A 20483-nucleotide genomic window follows, 5' to 3' on the forward strand; every position below is an offset into this window, starting at 1 on the left:
TTAAAGATGAACTAGTAATCTATGAGTAAAAATCTCCTTAGAATATAAAATAGTTTTTCTTTTCAGTCTTTGAAGAATTATGTTCATAGATTCATAGTATGGTTTGGGTTGAAAGGCACCTTAGAGATCATTTGGTTAGTTCCAACCTCCCCTGCCATAGGCAGGGACACTTTCCACTAGACCAGGTTACTCAAAACCCAATCCAATTTCCAACACTTCCAGGGACGGAGCAGCCACATCTTCTCTGGGAAAACCTCTGCCAGTTGATTGAGAACACAAATATTTAAAAACATTCATGTAAACCTGAGAAATAAAATTTAAACACAAATAGAAAATAACCAGTCAAATTCTATCACTATTTAGTATAACTCAGAGAAGAAAAGCTCTTTTAGGTCACAGTTTGGAAAACATCACATTTCTTCTAAACAAGTACTATGGGATTTAACAAATTGATCTAGCTGGTTTTTAAGTTTCTGATTTCCTATGGAACAAAAAAGGTGCACTATATGCACACTGACTAGGTTGAAGTGTGTCACATGGTGATAGTAAAAATGAACCTCCAAAAGGCATGGCCAAGGTATCAGTGCTCAGTGACATCCTTCCCACATGTGGCTATGAAAAAGCACCTGAAGAAAATGGAAACCCAAGATATTCCCAGGTCACTGGAAGCAGCTTACATTTTTTGCAGACAGGTTTTATCTACATCATTGGTGAGGATTTCAGGAATCAAAATATGAATCAAACATGAAAATATGTACTCTCAACCAGCAGGGATGGCCACCAGAGATTTTGCAACCTGTTTCTCAACCCATTTCTCCTGCTTCTAAAAAGCATGAGAGTTACTACAACGAAAGAGGCAGCAACATTTCAAAACAAATCCCTTTACAGACTTTAATCTGAGAAGAGTTTCAAAGTCTGTCACCAGTGGTAGGAGATAATCTGGTAGGGTTGCAATAAAAATTGCCTGAGCTGTAGATAAAAGACTAACTCCTGCTGTGGAACATTATACAAATGCTGAAGATGCTGCAAAGATGCCAGAGCTCCCTAGTAATGCAGGCTGGAGACGTGAGGTAGACACCACTGTCCTGCCAAACAGCAAAGGGAAACAATTGCAGGATTCAATCAAGCACAGCTACAGTAAGTGCCAGTGGGGACCTTTCATCCTTAGGACTGTCAGAAAGCATGGCTGTTTGTGGAGAGTCTTCACTACAGTGATCCCTACTTTGTTTATCAAGAGTGAGGATGACTTAGATGGGAAAGAAATACAGGGAAGAGAAGTAATAAGACGGTAACTTGCTTTTTTATAAGTCATCCACTTAAAGAGTGAATTTAGCCCATGCAAAATAACTCTGCAGTGAAAGCTCACAGACTATGCCGCCATCTGCTTAGTTCCGAGACATTTACCATAAGTGATAGAAAAATGAAGAGATGTAAAACATGACGCATTTAGAGAGCTATGCTGAATGAAGAAGCAATTTACTATTGTCTAATACAGGTAAAGGACTAGTATGTATAATAAATTTTCAGATAAGCAAACTCATAGGTAATATGAATTGATCAGAAAAAGGAAGCAAGTTGCATAAAAACTGTATTAGTAACAGTGTGCTAGCTTTTTAGATGTTCTGCCCTTTCAACCTTGTGCTAGTCAATGTGCCAGAAAAACAAAAAACATGGAAGGAAAACATGGAAGATGTACCAGCCTCTAGAAATCTCAGCAGATTCATAGCATTAAGACTTTGTTCTCCAAATGAACCAAAATAACTGTGAGTTTATTAAAAAAAAAAAAAAAAAAAAGTACTGTTGAGATAAGGTAAAGCTCAGATTTGGGGATGGGTGAGGTTGGCAGCAAACAGGTGTGCTGGTGAATATGGGGAGACGTTCACTACATTTATCTTCCCAGAAGACAAATGTGTGCTGATGTGTTTCATATATGGATGAAATAAACTCTTAAAAAAAACCCTCCAAAACCCAATCAAACCCAAAAATTACAGTGCCTGCCAACACACACTCTCCTTCAACATCATAGTGCTTAGGAAGGCCACGCACTAAAATCATGTATCTTATGTATCTTCATCTTTTTTATTACTATGCCAGTAGTAATCAACACTATCTACAGCTCCAGCAAGTGTTTCAGCTCTGTCAGAAACAGCATACAGAAGTAAAAGATATGATACTAAAATATGCATGAAATATGCATGAACATGATATGGAAAAGCTTTTATATGAATTTTTAAATCAAATTCATGTACAATACTGTAAAATCCATTTAGGCTCAAACACCTCATTGTTTCAAGCCATAGTGGGGTTGCTGTTGAAACATATTAACTCCACTTGAGCACAAACAGCCATTCTCTGGGCAGTTCATTAAAACCTACCCTTTCTTAGGCTCAAAGGGACGTCTGACTGTTTAGTTCCCATGGGAAATTAAAAAAAAGAAAAAACCTACAGAGGAAAATCATAGCATGTCACAACACTTAATAATAGCTACAAATGCAGTAATTTTAAATAGTTTGCATTCGCTTGATGGGATAAATATTCTGAGGTACTCGAGACCCTTAGGGAGAAGTGTCACAGTGATAAGTCAGAGTATGAAATTGCTATTTGAGTGCTGAATACCAATTATTTTTGATTTACTGTAATTTACTGCTAAACCCAGGAGTTTACCCAAAGCAATCAGTGTATGTTTTAAATGATACATCAAGGACTTAAGATGTGAAATACCCAGGAACAGCAAGAGAAACACCCTCAGACAATGTTCTAGTTAATTCCACCTACCATATGTAAAAAATTTATGGGGAAAATGTGAGGAAAGAGGCACTGAGAGGAGTGACATGTACCCAGACAATTCTGCATCCAGAAAACTGCAGTTCTGCAAACTAATACAACTATAAAAATTATTTTTGAGTGAGTTTACCCTTGCAAAGAGCTGAAGTGTAGGTGGAATGAGAGTCCTCAGTCATGCTCACTACATGGTTGTTGCATATAGTCAAGGAGACTAATTTTGTCTCGCTAAATGGAGCTGATTGGAAAACAGAGAATCTGGTCTGGGGAACAATCATCTATCTGCTTGGACCTCTTCATATTATTGCATCTTGGCCTTTTAATACCTTTCTCATGCTTGTGGGCCAACCTCTCCCCCTCCTCCAATGAACTTCCTGATCAAGGGACTTCAGCATACCTGTCTTGCCCAGTCTTTTGGAGAGCAGACATTACCTTGGAGTGGGACTCAAATGCACCCAGCTTCAGTCACCTGAACAATAATTATGCAGCCAAAGCTGGCTGCTATAGGCACCCAACACCATCAGTGATGAGAGAGGAGTACCAGCAGGAAGTGATGCACTGCAGCTCCTGAATATAAGCTAGAAGGAAAATATGCCTTTCTCCATAAATCGTGAAGGTAAGTCAAGAATTCTAGCTTTTAATCACCTGATATATAGTTGGTTCACTGATTTGAAGTTAATCTAAAGCACAATCACGTGCTTCCATGGTGGAGGCAAACCAACTCAACTTTCAGAAAGCAGGGTATTATTTATTTAGAATACACATACCCGTTATGTAACAGGCTGTATTTGCAAAATTTCTGCTTGAAGATGTGAGTAGTCTAAGGCTAAATCCATGCTGTACTCCAAATGGAAATTTCTACTCATGACAAGTCCAAATCTGTTCTGCTCCCATGCTGCAAGACAACAAGCCCTTGATCAGGCACAGGATTAAAGAGCATTAAGGAAATAAGCAGTGAGAAATTTTCAGAGCTCTGCTATCCAAAGCCCAGTAAAGGGATATTATTTTGACTGTCACTTCCTATCTTTTCAGTAACACCATTGAACCTTCAAGGAGCATCTAGTTGATGCTCTTAGTCATGTCATTTAGTTTTAGGTAGTCCTGCAAAGAGCAGGGAGCTGGACTCAATCCTTATGTGTCCTTCCAACTTGATATAATAACGAGATCCTGTGAATCTTACACCTGGTCCTTCATAGGATGTAGTAGCATCCTTTGCAGGTGCTGATCAAAAGCTATAATGTTGTTCATTATCCATCCTACAAGCTCTTGTTCTGGTTGCGGCCCCAAATTCTTTCTTAAGTCTGGTAAAATTGTCTCTTGCACAGCTCTGTATATTTTTTGCAACCAGTGGGCTAATAAGTACTTTTTCAGATACTGCTTGTCTGCATTGAAAAAGTAAATACTTGCAGAAGTTACCTAACACAGATTTTATGTTATGAAAAAAGCATGTTTTACCTGATCCATATTGTCAAAATACAAACAACCAGCAAAGCTATCTATAATACCTGCAATACCTATACAGAAGACCCTGGAAATCTCACAAACCTTGCTTCCATACCTCATTACTACATGTCTGCATCTTTTATTTTACAATGCCACTTTTATGACAAGTCATGTCAAAATAAATGTCCTCTGAGCTGATTTTAAATACCCAATGCTAGAAACAAGAGTGATTGTGATTAAAGAACTTCACTTTAACAAGTTCAAGGAACTCATTCTAAATTTTTTAAGTAATGGAAATTTTGAACTGCTAGCCATGAAGCAAAATTATTTAAGAAGAACTTAATGATCGAGTGAACAAGATGAACCAAGCCATCAATCTACTGTTGTAGCAAACAACACCACACATAACAGAGGTTGTCAATCATTGGAGCAGGCTGGCCAGAGCAATGGTGGAGTCACCGTCTCTGGAGGGATTTAGGAGACATGTCGATGTGGCACTTGGGAACATAGTTAAGTGGTGGGTTTGGCAGTGTTAGCTGGACTCAATTACTTTACAGGTTATCTTCCAGCCTAAAAACTTTAATGATTCTATGCGTTTCTGAGGTGGAGGGAGGATTTCATCCACTCCTATCCATTCAGATGGATGCATATGAAACATTGTGTCTTCTTTTGCACTTCCAAGTACAAGACAGAGACCCACACTTTGGAGAATTCTGGAGGAGAGGGGGCCACTAAGACAGGCGGCTGGAGTAGTGTGACCATGACTAAAGGCTAAAGGAGCTGGAATAGTTTACCTGAATGTCCTGGTTACAGGAGTACGGTGCCAGTTTAGCCCTCTGTGGGTGTAACCAAGGTGTGTATTCTACCTCAGCCACACTCTTCCCCCACCCCCCCTCCCCTCCCCCCTCCCCTCCCCCGCCACGTAATTTCTGATGACCTGTCCAATGTACACCTGACACCTCAGGCTACAAGCTGGGTGTGAGATAAGGGAAAAAGAGGCAATTGTTCGAGGCAGGGTGTGTTTCTTTTTTCTTCACACTAATGACTCCACCGTGATAACTCTCCTCTGGAAGCACCAGCACATTCACACCCAGCCTGAGGGCTCATCTCTGCTAATGGGCCATAATGGATTTAATGGCACTAGCATGATAGGCAGCTGCAATGACCTAGACCAACAAAGACTCCCAAAAATATCCCATGACTCCCAGAATTATTACATCATCAACTGTGAAACACCCTGCCCAGAGGGAGGTACTGAGCATTCCCACCTGAACCTGAGCATATACAATCTTTGGTTTGGGGACTTCAGGCACCATCACTCGACAGATCCAGGGAGGACCAGAACTGCAATAAGACTGTGACCACCACTTCCACAACACTGTGACCACTGCTTTTGCAAGACTGCGACCATTACTCTGACCAAGAGGGTGTCAGACTTTGTGGATTAGAACCAGCTTTCTCTGTATCATGGCGTTTACTGTAATATCTCATGTAAATTGTAACTCAGACCTGTAATCTCTCTTGAGGTAGTTGAGTGGGGTTCTGCTGCTGGTTTACTTTTAAACCAGCATACTGAAAAAGAGAAGGCTTGAGGAGTACGTATCTGCTATATTCCACAATCAAAACTGGAGTGACAGAGACAATGGATCCTTGCCAGAAGTGTCGCATTCCACTGTGGGGAACTGTGGAGAGTTCTTTTAAAAATGGATGGTCAGGAACGAAATTAAGCCAAACAAGGCAAACACTGTCTCTGAGAACCGTTTATTGATAACAAAAGGAGAAGGGAAAGGAGTTGCCCGAGTAAAAGACAGCTAGAGGAGACAGAAAAGAAGAAAGGAAAACAGAAAAGGACTGGGGGATAGGAGAGAGAAAAAGAGGGCATTACCAGCAGCGAGTCAGGGCAGTGCTGTCGGTGTCCAGGTGGGAGGTGTGCACGCTGCCTGCCTGCGGACGGGCTGGGTCTGACCAAGCCTGCACGGCGCCCGGAAGGGCGCGGCTCCCGCTGTGATGGCACCGGACACGCGGTGAGTGGGCGTTCGGACGAGACGACCAGGAGCCTGGAAAGGGTCACGGTGACCGGCTGGATCGGGGCGGCAGAGAAGGAAGCTGGCAGCCCAGGCAGAAACGCAGGGCGAAGTGGCAAGGCGCTGGTCAGAGGCACAGGAAGGCAGGACAGGTGTGAGGGTGAACCAGAGAGGGCAGGAGAGCCAGAAGGCAGGCTGGGGCCAGGGCAAAGGAGGGAGGGAGCGAGCAGGAGCAGCGAACAGCAGCGAGACCCCCAAAAGAAACAGCAACGCAGTTGGGTTTTATACCCGCCCCAGCCCCTCCCAAAGGCTGCCCGACAACAGGGAACCATTGGTACAGTCCAACCTTTCTTTACCATCCACTGGTGGAGACCTTTTCGCGACTAGATTGGAGAAGCCCCTCCACAGTGTCTCCTGCTGAGTGCCTCATGGGAGGTGTTGCCAGGCCAAGTCCCCCCAGAACAAGGCTTCTTCTAGCTGCCTCCTGCATGTGGCACATGTGCACCCCTCTTCCACACGCCTCTGACAACCATTGTTGAGGGCATAACAAAATTTAATTGGCTCTGCACATAGAGTAAAAGCATTTTCTCAATAAAACTGTTCCTTTAACAGGACTGGCACTGGAAAAGTCTTTCATAACAACTCCTGTTACCCAAGGACTTGTGGTTTTTTCTTCAATCTCAGGCTATAAGCACTATAAATTAAGGGGTTTACATGAACTCATATGCAAAATCTCTCCACTTAACTTCACACTATCACCCATTCCTCCAAGAACAGCAATGCTTCCTTGGGCAGCCAAATTCACTACAATTCTTTGAGTTTTTGGTACACATCCATGTTTTTTAATCCCTGAATGAATGGTGGAATCAGGAAGCTGCTTCTGGCCCTCAGAGTGAAGCAGGCCTCTGGATCTCCCCATGCTGCTCTTTTGCAATCTCTTTAGAAACCACAGCTTCTGTCATCCTTGCTTAGGTAACACTCTCTAGTGTTACACTAATTATCCTAAAGAGTGTTATTCTATCTATCTATCTACCTATCTACCTATCTATCTATCTCTCCTATATATTCTAGTGTATCTCTAGTCTCCAGGAATTAAAAACCCCCAAATCAATTTATTATTAATTCATAATAAAGTATGAATTAGTCCATATACCCATCTTTGTTCGCCTGAAACTCCTAAGAAGCTCACTTTCAAATGGCAAGCAAGGTCTTAATATATTTTGTTCAAAATGTGTCTGCTGGCATTAATGCTCCTACAAATACTCTACCAGCTGACTGATGGTGAGTGAGCCAGCTCCTCTGCTGAGCAGAAGCATGACCTCTAGGCATGAAAGGCTATAGCAGCATGAAAGTCTTGCTCTTCACCATGATGAAAGAGGGTACTGATTTAGCCCCCAGTGTGCTGGTAAAAAGCACTACCATAGACCTACAGTATCAAGCTGGAAGGTACACAACTACTCACTTATTTAGTTCCAACACATTAATTAATACTTTAACATTTAATGAATTACATATACTGCCATACCCAGTGATGGACTAATTAACTGAATATGTCACTTCCAGGATCAGTTCAATGATGTATATAACATGTCACATGAACTGTACTTTGGGCTATCTACTCTGACAATTTTTTATCTCATACTACTCTTTTTTATTCCCTCCCCTACTAGTTACTACAGCGACTCATTCCTCTCATGGGCAGGACCTGGACACAGAAATGTAAAGCCTAATTCTCTCTGACATAGCAGGTACTCAGTTCTGCTCCTGGCTTTGGTTAGGACACATTCCAGGTAAGAACTGAAATACAAGGGCATTTTGCACATTTCTGTGTTTTTAATAGAAAAAAGGACCATCCCTTGTATAAATATGAAAGGACCATAATTATCAACAACCCTGCTGCTATCCCTAAAATTAAAAACAATAGGAGCCCAGAAGTGTTTCATCAGGCAATAAAAGGAGAACTTGTATAAGGGCGAACAAGGTCCACAATGAGCTTCCCAGATAAGTCCTGAGGTGCAAATCAACCTTGCTGTCATGGTGAGGGAGGCAGGCAGAGTTGAGTGGAATCCAGCTGGGAGGAGCAGTCCTAGCAATGGTCCCACATCTTGCTGCCACCAAGTTCCCCAGCTGAGATGAGCTGGCTGCCTTGAAGCTGTTGCTCTGGAAGGTTACAAGATACTGACCCTTCTGTAAAATATGCAGGAGAGAAAGTGTGGGCTTTAAAACAGTGATTTTTCACTACATTTAGAGAAATGCAGACACCCTCTTTAACACCATCTTTATGACCAGAATGAGAGGCATAAAAGGAAATTCATAGTAGAGAAGGGGACAGCATGTTTGCTGGCAGTGCTGTGTGATAGGAAGAAATATGCTTAAAAAAACAGCAGGAAGAGGCCTGCTTCAAAATATTTCAAATGTTTCATTGTTCTGGTAATAAATTATTAGAAAACAGCAAGCTATGTATTTTTAAAGGTTTTGATTGAAAAACAGCATCAGATATAGCAGATTGCTTTTATTCCAGTATAGACTGAAAAACATGGATGACAGTCAAGAAGACAAAAACAAGGCTGTAACTAATGAGGCTCAAAGTACCAAAGAGTTCAGAGAGGAGCAGAAAAAAAGATGGAAGTTTACATGAAGGAAAACCTGGCAGACAATAACCTCAGTGTCAGAGCTGGGAGATAATAACCAAATAAAAAAGCTATCAGAAGCCAAAGCAAGAGCACAGCAAGGATGGCAGACATAGCATCAGCACTATAACTGAAGAGGAAATTACTTTCTGTTTATTTCCTGCTGTCCAAACACAGGTACATGTCATGGGGCAGGCATAGGGAATTGAAAAAAACATATAAATTTGTAAACATACACTTAGAATTGTCGCCTTGAGAAAGGTCTTCCCCTTTTATCTTCCTACTGTTAGGATCTTTACTTTTTTTGTTGAATCAAGGATCATGTTAAATTTTCATCCAAAAGTTTTTGTCAATAGAAATGGGTGCAATTTTTTTCTGAGTTTGCACTGAAATAGGCTTCTTTTTCTCTCCCTGTCTAAAATACACTTGCATAAAACCTTATCACAATGCTGATCTAAACATTTTCCTGAAGGTCTTTCTCTTACAAACACATGGAATAAATAAGATGGATTACAAAGAAGCTGTTAATGATTGCTTTTAGCAAACCATGAAAAAAATCACAAACCTTATGTAAGAGTTACTTTTTTCTGCGTATGAAGAATGAAACCGAAATCTCAAGGTGACACCTATAGTTACACTGAAACTTACATTTCTGATAAAAGTACCACCATATATAAAACTAAATGGTAAAGTGAAACACAGAAATATATAAATGAGATTAACAAATAGCATCTCTTATTAGCACTTAAGTGTAGAAGGCAGGATAGCAAACAAACATGCTGAAATAGAAATGCCGGTTGAATTTTAGGCATCATGTACCTTATAGAATCATAGATTTGTTAAGGTTGTAAAAGACCTCAAAGATCATCAAGTACAGCCATTAACCAAATCCAATATCCTCATATAAAAAAGAATTAATTCAAAGAGCACCTCAAGATCTCAATTACTTTCTTTCATTTTATGATCACTGCAAATTACTTTTGGCTCTTATGCTACAATTCTAGAGAATTGTAAATACCCAAAGATGCGCTTTGTATTTTGATGGCTATGTAGGCCAACAGGACTTTTAGGCTGCATTTGTTTATGTGTGTCCTTATCTCATAGCACCAAAATCCTATGTGTAAATAGAGGATATTTTATATATACCATATTAGATAGATAATATTAGAATATTTTTTTAAACGTACTCAATATTTTTTTTACAGCTGCTGATTTTATGCTTCCTTCTTGAATTTATATGAGTAGTAGTACACAAAATGAGAACAAATCTTCACTGTCTGAAATATACATGATAGCCACCAGATGGCAATAAACCCCAAGTAATGAGCAGAACTGTGGGTTCATGCAGTGTTCAAAGTCACTTAATTGTTGCCTTCCTTTCTTATAGCCAGTGGACATGTGAAAAAAAAATTCACTCACATAACTCAAGGGCTATTCAAAATTCATAAATACCTGAAATGAAAACTGGCAGTTTCAGCAATATTACCAGATTGCCTCAATATGAATGAGCTCGGTGAAACAGTGGTTCAATATAGCACACCATAGATTAATATGGCCTGGAAATGATAAGTGTTAGCATAGCTCCCATGAATTGCCAAAAAAGCTTTTCACAGTGTCCCCAGTTTTCACCATATCCTCATTCATGTTCTTCTTTTGTTCCCCTCTAAATATTTGCTGAAGTGTAATCAAATTAATAACATAAATCACCGTGAGCTGAGACCAATTTACATATTTCTTTTTCCACTATTTTGTAAATTCAGGTGCTACCAGTGTAAGTGCTTGCATTGTGACCTACAGGAATACTGTCATCTGTTTTAACTGGTCTCCTTTAATAACAAGAATGTCATTATTTTAATATATAGTCAAACAACATATGAACATGTTTTTTCTCTTTAAAGACAGTTGTTTTTTCTCCCTATTACTTGTGATAAAATCAAACATATTTCAGCTTGGTTACTTAATGGTTTTACTCAGGTACATAATGTAGAATCTATTCTTTGTGGATATATTGTCATGTACATAAGAATTTTCCTTCAGACTTAAAACAGGGAAAAAACCCATCTACAAAAAAATTCCAATGCTGATAGATAAAAAACTCTAGAATTTTCTCAGACTCACTCAATTAAGCCACAATTGCTAGCTATGCTTTTATTTCATATAGAACTACACACAATCATGTATAAACCAAAATTTTATACATGAACAAACAAAGCAGTTGTGGTGAATGAGAATAAATAGCTTGTAGTTGGGACATGACGTACATGACTTTTGCCAAAGACCTTGCCCTGGGACTTCTTGTTCTTCAGCAACTCTACAAAAAAAAAAATTTCTTAAGCAATTTATCACTCAGGGTTAGTTTCATAACAATCTGTTGATGGCTGGGAAGGGCATTATGCTGAAACTGTGTATTACATTAATCAAGTTTGTCCACTTTTCTAATTTTTCATTATTTTGGACTACTCCTGCTCAGCTAATGCTTCATGTACTCATGTAACTGTAGAATGCTAAGGGGCTTTACTCCTTTTCCAATTAAAAAAAAAAAGTAAAAAGAAGGGAAATACAGAAAAAATGCTAAAAGCCTCCTGTCAACTCTAACAGTTGGAGACATGAAACTGTTGGGTGATTTGGGATTTTTTTTTCCTCTGTTTCCTCAGCAGGAAACAGGAATTTCTCCCTTTCCAACTCTTCCTGAGGATCACTTCTGAGGTCACAGCATCAATTAATTTTAAAAACTACTTTACTTAAGCCACCTGAGGCTCACTGACAAACCCTGGCAAGGAGCTTTGGCTTGAAGATCTGAGAGTTGCTTGGCCCTAATGAATGAAAACATATGTCAGCAACATTCATCATGTTTTCCATAATTTAGCTGCTTAATATAACCCTTAATAAGGCCCATACTATTCCCTTACTCTATCCCTCCCTAATGTTAGTTACTGCTCTGCTGCCTTCTTTGTGTGCCTCTTTCCCAAGAGATATTAATAGCAGTTTCAAAGATAAAAACTACTGACAACTCCATATGTTATACAGTAGCAAGATCCTTCCTTGACTGATTTATTTAAGTAGAGAAGTTGCAGCAATTTCTAAGTTGTTGTTGAAGGATAAATCAACACCCTCTATCAGTGAAGCATTACATCTTTTGGAACTCCTTCTGTGAACCAGCCACAATCAATCCAAGAAATATGTCTGCATGTCTCTTTGCCAGAGTGCAAGGAATTTCTCTTGGCTAGCAAGTAACATGGGTCATTAAAATGCAACATCTCTTTTCCTCTTTTAAATTGCAATTTTTAACCCTTACCCATGTTAGGTGAAAAGGCAGTAGGTAGCACACGTGCTATTCAAATTTAGCCATGCAGGCAAGAGAAACATAGCGTAACACTAAGGTGCACATGATGGTCTTCTTTCTTCTTTTTTAGTTTTAAATGAGAGGTGTGTTAGTTTCTCTCTTCAGTGTATTTGTGATTTTAAATACCTCCAGCAGTCCAATGAAACAGCAACTAACAGTCTCAGCAGAGCACCATCTTCAAACCTGCTCAGCTACATTATATTTCTCAATACAATTTTGCCATGCTGCTGAAACAGACTCTTCACAATCTTCACAGTGTGCAAGATTAACTCATGGGAGGTACTTAAATGTTACCAATTTGCCTGTCAAATGAGGTTATTCATTTGTACAGAAACTTCAGGGAAAAAAAGCAGACTTAAGCTGCATCATATACATTGATTGGAACATACGAATGCCATTACAAGTTTTATCACCTACTATTTCACTTCTTTGTAATCTCCATGTTCTGTATTCTATTCTGTTGGTGGTTTCAGTGAGTCATTCACGACTGTATCCAGAAAGTTTAATCTCTTGGAATAAGAGAAAAGCCTGAACCTTCTATTCCTTAGCAAACATGTCACCATCACAGTCAAAAATGGAAGTGAAAGAGAATGCTGCTAATTTCAGTGTATGAGTTCATCCACATCAGTGTTGCACAGATCATCCTGTGTCTTCCTAACAATGCCTCTGTACCAGTCATTAGCCTCACCCCCTCCCCCTTCACCATGCATAACATGCCTTGTTACAAATCTGGTCAGCCAAGGAGATACGGATGTGCACAAAGATTCTCTGGTGAAGGTCAGAAGAGGAGGACAAATGTGTTTATTCTAACTCCTTTATCAATTATAAATTCACCAAATCCCACCGAAAATATGTGATTATTCTGACTTTGGGGCAAGAGAGTCAGGGGAGAACCCTTCTGTCTGCTCGTGATGGGGTCAAGGGACTGTGTATCTTCTGTCCTGAAAGGATGCCTTTAGATGAGCTTTGAGATTCCAACTGCATTAGAGTATACCAAGGAATATTCATTTTTATACATTTATGCTGTGATTAGATCTCTGTTACTGTACTTTCTGTATAGAAAAATACCATTTGACCAATTTGGAGGTGTGCCTCCTGGAAAAGCAGAGAGAAACTCTAACTACATGTTTCTCTTAAATGCCTAGATCCATAATTGAATCCAGGCACCTCTGCTAGGTCCAAACACAGCATATATGGAGAAGTAAGCATCTGTGAATGAGACTCCTAAGCAATGTTACTCCGCATCCCCAGCTACCTGTGGTAGCCCACAAACAATCCTGAAGAGAGCGAGCAGCCTTTTCTCACTGCTGCATAATTGCTGAGTTGATGTGGCAGGGAAATGAATCTGCTTGCTTTGGATCCACAGCTTGGAAAGGGGAAAATTTTAGATGGGTTAAAAAAAAAAAGGGATTTTCTGGCATGTCAAGTTTCAAGAAAAGATGAATTGCACACACATTTTACCACACAAATGGAATAGTACAAATACTGCTGCATAAATTACACTTGTTACAATTTTACTTACCTGCCTAGACTCCCTCTTGTCATTATATGATCCTTAAATGAAAAGAATCGCATACATATGCAAAAAATACCCAAAAACCAAAACAAACAACCCTGTAAAACCCCTGAAAGCACTATAAAGGTTGGTCTCTCATTTTTTAAAAACAGAACACCTGAGAGGAACCCAGAAGTAATTATGTCAATTACAATAGCTTACAGACATACGATCTTTCAGAAACAGCATACAAAAGTCCCTTCTGGGGACCATACTGTGCATCACTGCACAGTGATGCCTGAACCCCATGAGTACCCAGCACTGCCAGGAGCTTCCTCCTGTGTGGAAAGCACTGACGAAGTGCTGTCATCTGCCAGACATTTGCTATGAATGCAGCAGAGGAGTAGCCTTGCCTTGCAAACTGTCCATAACAAATCTGACACATGTGCCCATGGACATACATGTCATATGAACAGAATGTCATCACGTCACAATTGTGATATGTTTTCAGGTTGTGCCCCATAGAGTTGGTTGGTAGCCAACAAATGCCCAACATTTGAATTCTAATTAGGTGGAATAAGGAAAAAGAGGGAGTTTTGACAATAGGCTTCAAATTGACAGATTGGATTGGATATTAAGAAGGAGTTCTTCCCTGTGAGTGTGATGAGGATCTAACACCAAAACTTCTTAAAACAAGTAGACAACCTTGCATTGTCCTTTTGTGTTTGAGCACCTTCACACCTGCTGTCACACCTGCTGTCACACCTGCTGACATTTTGGTTTTGGTCAGGGCATGAAGGCTGACTTGAAGTAGTGAGTACCCTGCATATCTCTGCATACCATGTAAACCACCCCCCGCACAGCTGCTGAGCAAAGAAAGAGCTCGGGTCCTCACTTTTTAACAGCACACTCCAGCAAAAAGGAGATAGGAATTGCTTCCACTTTGTTTAAGGGGACAGGAACAAAGCAAGAAGCATGGCTATGCCATCAGTATAACCATCACTCTTGTTGCTGAAATGCTTATCTCACTAATAAAGGCAGGTTAGATGTGCTTATTAGTTTATCTCAGAAATATGAAGTAAAAGAGCTGGCCTGAAACAGAACTGATCTTGCTTCACAGTCACTTTATTTCTGAAAATACTGCTGTAATAAAGGTTGGAAACTAAGCTAAGGAAGAGCTGGTGTACTGAATGCTAGTCTGTTCTTTGTCCAGACTACAAATTAGTCTAATGCAAGATCTCAGCTCTCCAACAATCCTTGCTTACCAAAAAGAATAACACCTTATTTCTGGACATAAAATCACAGTACCTATCTTACCATTTTGAAACATAGAGCTGACAGGTGTCCTTTGATAAACCAAAAGAAAGTATCATGAAAAAAATTCTTCATTTTCTTAGAAAACTCCATTTGAAATATTTTAAACATCTTTCTAGTGTTTTTGCTGGATCACAGAATCACAGAATAGTGTGAGTTGGAAGGGACCCAGGAGGATAATTGACTCCAACTCTTAAGCTAATGGCCCACACAAATCAAACTCACTACCTTGGCATTATTAGCACCGTGCTCTGACCAACTGAGCTAACGTCATGGTATGTTGGAAAGATCCTGTGACAAAAATACAAACTTTGCATAAAAAAGGGGGCTTGTACAGCCACATCTAACACAAGATTTCTCTGCAAACTGTAGTAAGAAGAGGAGATAAACAGGAAAAGAGGGGATGCAAAAGCAAAATTAATGAGAGCATGGTCCTTAGTACCACTGTGACCCAAGCAAAAAGCCAAGTCCTTCTTTCTCTGGCATTATATGGTCAAATCTTAACAGAAAAGCTGCGCAACATATTTTGCTCCTAGGCTCCCAGTACAGTTTGTGGCCTACTTTATTTTGTAGTTTAATGACTCCTAGGTCATTTTGATTTCATAATCCTGTATTTTCTTATAACCTTTAAAAAGGCAGTGAGCACCCCACATTTTTACACATGACTATGTGCCTGAGTCAGGAATGGAGGTCATGCCATTTCCTATGGCATGGTCCTAAATGCCACCTGGCTCCAAGATGGGCCTGCCACTGGCCAAGGTCAAGCCTAAGCCTGTCAGTGGCGATGTTGCTGCCTCTGAGATAATGGATTTAAGAAGGAGGAAAAAAGTGCAATAGCTTCTGCAGCCAGGGAGAGGAATGAGAATCTGTGACAGGAACAGCTCTGCAGAAACCAAGGTCAGTGAAGAAGTAGGAAGAGGTGGTCCAGACACTGGCACAGAGATTTCCCTCTCCTGTGATGAAGAACATGATGAGGCAGACTGTCCCCCCACAGTCCATGGAGGTACACAGCAGAGCAGGAGGGTGACCAAAGGAGGCTGTGACCCTGTGGGAAGCCTGCACTGGAGAAGGCTCCAAGCAGGACCAGTGGCCCTGTGGAGAAAGGAGCCCATGCTGCAGCAGGTTGGATGGTAGGACTTGTGACCCCACAGGGGACCTGCACTGGAGCAGCCTGTTCCTGAGGACTGTAGCCCATGGAAAGGGACCCATACTGGACAAGTTCATGAAGAACCAGAGTTCATGAGAAGGACTTACATTGGAGAAGAGTATGGAGGACTGTCTCCCATGAGAAAGACCCTTCCAGTGCAGAGGAAGAGTGCTAGGAGTCCTCACTCTGAGGAAGAAGGAGCAGCAGAGATGTTTCCTCAAGTCAAGTCTGTTTTGCCTGTGAGAGTAATTGGTGTGATTCCTCCTTGTCCTTATGTTGACATGTTAGTCTTTTGTTATATTTTGTCTCCCCGGTCCAGCTGAGGAGTGATAAAGTGTCTTTGGTCGGCACCTGCCATCTGCCCAGGGTCAACACTGCTGAATACTGAATGGCTTTGAATCAACTCAGACTGGCTTAGGCACACTCCTCATCTTAGTCACAGTGCCAGGCCTTTTTGCTTGAGATGGAGGAGTTGGCAGGAGCCTACTGATGAAGTAGCTGCAAGGCAAGAAGGGGGAAAAGCCTTAAGGGGACCAGGGAGTAACAACAGGGGCAACCAGAGTGCAGATCATGGCCACGTATCTTCTAAACTGTTTTTATCTCTGTTCCCTGTTTGACTGTCCGTCATCGTCTCTGAAGTACATGCTTAGATATTACTGATTGCAACTGTAGACTTGTCATTTGGTCATGTTGTCCAGGAGCTATTGCTTCAAGTATGTGTTTAACTGTTTGTTTTCTCAGTTTAACAGCAGAAGCAGTTATTTTTCAAATCAAACATTCAGTTTAACATGATTAATAGTTAGTGAAGTTCTGATTTTAATAGTAAATACATCTCAGAACTCACTCTAAAATATTTTAAAGTTAAAAAAAAAATCAAACTACTAAACATTTCAAACAAAAAGTTTGAGTTTTGAGACTGAATACTTTCTTTACGGGTATGCATCTTCTGAAAACAGAATCATCAAAAATACAGCACATTCTTGCTCAATAATAAACCCTGTGATCCAAGGATACAGATATTACCAGGAAAAGCTGCTCCCAGATCCTGAATCTTTCAAAATCAGGAACCAGTTTCACAAATTCCAAGTTTCTTTCCATCACTGATGATTTCTCCATTATAAAATCAAGCCCAAAGGAAGCCTATTTAGCAAAATTTTCTCTTCTGTCTTCTCTCTGTCAGCTGTACAGCTGTTCCAGTGGAGATAGTACCAAAAGGAAGGTCTGTAGACATCCATCTGAATCCAGGAGTTTTGGAAACAGCTTCTCAGTACACAGATCCACAGCATCATAAAACAATATTTTTATCTCACTATTTTACACTTTAACATGACAATATTTCACAAATGTAGCCTCACAACAGGTATGACGAGAGGAAATCGTATTTCTTTTGTTTTTACGAATGGATTTGGGATCAGACACAACAAGAATGAATAGAAATGAGTCCATTTTGAGAACATTTCACATTTTCCATTCATTCACTGCATGACATACAGAAACCATCCTTAAGCGTGGGTTTACTTTTCAGGATTCTCCCTTTGGTATGGACACATTAACCTCTGGAAAACACATAGCTTCTGCTCTGACACTCTCTCTAGCCCATTCTCTGCTGCACCATGAAACATGGAGGGTAAACACTGTCTCCGCACTAAACCAGACCAGTCTCAAACTAGGATGGTCTATAAGAAGATGGAGCAAAGTCTGGATCTTCCTACTAACACTAGTTTTTTAATGAGTCAGGAGAACATTCCAAGCTTTTCTGGCTTTGCTTTTAGAAAAAGTAATGACTGTTGTAAAGATCATTGTCCATCACACCTGTCCTTGCAGATTTATCAAGTGCACAGTGAGAAGACTGATTAGATACTAAGATGATAAAGGGACCTAATCTCTGAATTTTGAATGGTCTTCAGCATGAATGTACCATTAGGTCACATGGAGGTTGGGAGAGTTCTAGGCATGTACAAAGGTGCAAATCTAGGCATACAACAAACTTAAAAATATTTATTTTTTTAAAAACAAAAAATAATTGAAAATAATTTAAAAACTTTGAAGAAAATAAAAAAATAAAAAGAAAAAAGAAAATACAACACAAACAAGGGAGCTTGCCAGTTTCAAGAAGGGGTTTGTAAAGTAAGGTATAATCTTTATGCCTTTATAGAGGCGGGAATATTGCCATCTGCCTTGGAGCTACTGACTCCAGTAATAGACAGAGCATCGTATTAATGGGTTTTGCCAGTTAAAAGAAAAAACCCAAAGAAATAAATTCAGACTTAATTTTTTTTAACTTTATGTGGATTTTTATGTGGACTGTATCATGCACAAGGCCTGTAACATGTTAGTGAAAGCCCCTTATGTGTTTACAAAGTCTTCACTGCCTATTGTTGATCTCAGATGGTAAGATCTGATCATCTTTGCAAGCAATTTTTTAAATCCTGTGTCAGGATCTATAAAAATTATAATATTTAACTAGAAGTTTGTTCATTTGACAAACACAGAAACTTAACTCCTGAAAAATAACTAATATTTGGTTAACTAAACATGTGAAAATAACTGCTGAATACTTTTGGCTAAACTTCATAGTATGTTCTTCATTTAAATAAAAGAAAAAATAAGTCTTTTAAAATTTTGTATTTTAAAATTTTTTGATTCTAACAAAAAGGCTTCACAGAAAAATGTCAGTTACAGAAATGTGGAGGCCAGAGACTGGTGAAAGGCAACGTTGGCACTTCACCACCTTTGCCACAAGGTGGCATGAAGCGTATAACTTACGAGTACGAATACACTATGAGAAGTAGTAAAAAGAGCAGGAGAGGCTGAATCCTTATGTGTGACTTTTGGCAGGACGTGGGAAATGCATACAATACACACACATAGATACTTCTGCAGAACTGTCAATCTAAAGTTTTTTATGCATAACACCGGCGTAACTAAATCATGTCAGCCTGTTCAGTGGTCCACATTTAAATCACATATAACCATACACAAAGTGTGGTGATCTAGGTGATGGCTGATCTCTAGTGAGAAGGGAAGTAACGCAGAGCTATGAGGTCTGCAGGTTATATACAGGGGGTGATTTGCAGCAGCTTAACAAAGTATTTTGTTCTTCTTCAAGTCTACAGTGGGCAAATGTAACCAGTATACAAAGCATGTACCCCAATTACATAGGATGATCCTCTTTCTTATCTATTTAAATACAATGAAAAATTAAAAATCCGGATGAACATCCACTGGGATAACAGATTTGGGTCTTCACCTTCCTGCAAAATGCAACTGCACTTTATCATGCCTGCAGATTTGTCCTTGGTTAGGTGGAGAGTAAGAACCAGCCCAGACTTGGCAGGACAGGAGATACAACCCAAGCTCTGTGGATAAAAGCTGCTTCCCACCTGGCTGCCGGCTTTCACAAGTCCTACAGCAACTGGAGACCACAAAATTGTGGTTTTTATTACTCATGGAGGACACAATTATCTTTGAAATTATAGAAAAGAGGAAAAACTTGCAAATAAACAAATGCAAGAGACCAGCTGTGTCTGAAGGCATGAGAACAACATGAAGAGCACTGTCAGGAGAGGAATTAAATCACCTCTGCTGCTCTTGCAAGTACTCTTTTTATGGTTGGACTTGACCATCTTAAAGGTCTTTTCCAGCCTCAATGATTGTATGATTCTGAGAGCTAAGGAAGTATGAAGTCTTACCACGAGATGGTGCAAAACATACGAAGTCTTAATTTACCCGCAAGACACTTGAACACCTCGGGCCACAAAAAAAGCACAAGAATATCCACCAGGTGTCAGGCCAAAGAAAATGTGATTTTTTTTTTTTTACTTGATAAAACCCAGCAAGAATAGACAATTGCTTTCAAAACTTAATGTTGGCATGAAATTTTAGTGATGCATTTGGGTGTAGTCCCCCAAAGCGTGGTGGCTTGGGCGATGTCACAAACCACTACCATACCTCTCACTTTGTATCAGAGGGGAAGTGTGCAAGAATTAGCTAATGCAACATTAAATAACCAAACCCAAAGCATTTAAGAGAAGAATAGCACCACCAAAGTAATAACAATGAAAAAAAAAAAAAAAATCAACAGTTGGAAAGGTTTCCAGTGATTTGAGGCAATGTAATTTGTATTACTTGGGCAGTCATTGATACTGGAATAGTTAAACTCAAATGAATCAGTACTAATTTTCAAAAGTTTCCAGGGAGGATTACCAGGTAATACAATACATCCTGCAAGCCAGGACTGGTTTTTATTTCTTGTTTTTCCACCACTTCCTATCCAGCTTTGCTCTTTTCTTTCCCATCTTTACAC

Source organism: Corvus hawaiiensis, chromosome Z, assembly GCF_020740725.1.
Source record: "Corvus hawaiiensis isolate bCorHaw1 chromosome Z, bCorHaw1.pri.cur, whole genome shotgun sequence".
Classification (NCBI taxonomy): Eukaryota; Metazoa; Chordata; class Aves; order Passeriformes; family Corvidae; genus Corvus; species Corvus hawaiiensis.